Source organism: Solanum verrucosum, unplaced genomic scaffold (assembly GCF_900185275.1).
Source record: "Solanum verrucosum unplaced genomic scaffold, falcon-dt-bn FXZP01001254.1, whole genome shotgun sequence".
NCBI classification, from domain to species: Eukaryota; Viridiplantae; Streptophyta; class Magnoliopsida; order Solanales; family Solanaceae; genus Solanum; species Solanum verrucosum.
In genome coordinates this window covers 2,501-3,869 of record NW_026020457.1, presented here as the reverse complement: position 1 = coordinate 3,869, position 1,369 = coordinate 2,501, and the positions used below count along the sequence as shown (strand labels likewise).

Genomic DNA, 1,369 nt, shown 5'->3' with positions numbered 1-1,369 from the left:
TTCAATTTTGTATTGGACAAGAAAGGAATTCCTTTTGTGTATGCGCGCCTCAAAAAAGTATAGTACTCGATTCCATTACATGCATCGGGGGCAATCGAAAAAGCCAGCATTTCTTGGAATACTGACTATAATGCTACCAATAATTGTACTAATCCAACCGCATATGTCTTTCTCCTACCAAAAAGGAAAGAAAAAAAGAAATAAGGATTTCCCCTTTGCTTTGACAATGGAATTCTTCCCCCGGTCCCCTTCAGAAAAAGGGAGAGATTTTTTGATATATTTATTGGATCCGTCGGGACTGACGGGGCTCGAACCCGCAGCTTCCGCCTTGACAGGGCGGTGCTCTGACCAATTGAACTACAATCCCAGGGAAATACGGGATCTAGCAGAAAATTTGATTCTTTTTTATCTCCGGATCGGGTATTTCTGAAGTACAAAGGGAGTTATATCATCTCATGGCGGATTGGCGAATTATTGGGCCGAGCTGGATTTGAACCAGCGTAGACATATTGCCAACGAATTTACAGTCCGTCCCCATTAACCGCTCGGGCATCGACCCAGGAAGAATCAATTTTCGACTTATTGGTAATCCATGATCATTTCCTTTCGTAGTACCCTACCCCAGGGGAATTCGAATCCCCGCTGCCTCCTTGAAAGAGAGATGTCCTAACCACTAGACGATGGGGGCCCGCTTGACAACGGCCATCATACTATGATCATAGTATGATCCGTTTTTTGAAATTGTCATATAATCAAATGATTCTAGCCGAGGGATCTTTCCCCCTTTCAGAATTGCATAGAATTGTTTTTTATTCGTCATTGACGAATTATTCATTAGAATCGACATTAGAAATCTAGTAGTAGTATTTTTTTTTTTTTTGAATTATTTCAATTGAATTTATTTCTATTCGAGTCGGTCTTGAAACAATTCATTGCATTTTCTCCTAGACTTCCTAGGTAAATCCATTTTATTATTCAACAATGAGCCACTAGACACTATGTATCTACTGCACGTACTTAATGCATATATACTTATGTTTATAATATATGTACATATAGATATTTTATCCACATAGTGAATAATTCCGGAATTAAATAAAAAAGGCCCTTTTAACTCAGTGGTAGAGTAACGCCATGGTAAGGCGTAAGTCATCGGTTCAAATCCGATAAGGGGCTTTGTAAAACCCCAATCTAGTATTCATATTTGATGGGAGAATTTTCTTTTTATTTGTAATAAAAAAAGTAACTAACTGGATAATACATTATCATTATACTTAGTTATAAAGTTGAACATTTGTTTAGTCAATTTTCATTAGTATGAATTTAGGAATAATGAAAAGTCACTTCTTGAATCACCGAATATTCCTAT

General features: G+C 37.3%; 3 non-coding genes across 3 annotated transcripts; 1 reads left to right on the top strand and 2 right to left on the bottom strand.

The window, feature by feature from the left end:
- Nucleotides 1-293: 293 nt before the first annotated feature.
- Nucleotides 294-367, bottom strand: TRNAD-GUC (transfer RNA aspartic acid (anticodon GUC)). Its single transcript has one exon. It is a non-coding gene; the product is annotated as a tRNA-Asp (tRNA).
- Nucleotides 368-475: 108 nt separating this feature from the next.
- Nucleotides 476-559, bottom strand: TRNAY-GUA (transfer RNA tyrosine (anticodon GUA)). Its single transcript has one exon. It is a non-coding gene; the product is annotated as a tRNA-Tyr (tRNA).
- A 545-nt stretch (nucleotides 560-1,104) lies between these two features.
- TRNAT-GGU (transfer RNA threonine (anticodon GGU)) lies at nucleotides 1,105-1,176 on the top strand. The gene has a single exon. It is a non-coding gene; the product is annotated as a tRNA-Thr (tRNA).
- Nucleotides 1,177-1,369: the final 193 nt, after the last annotated feature.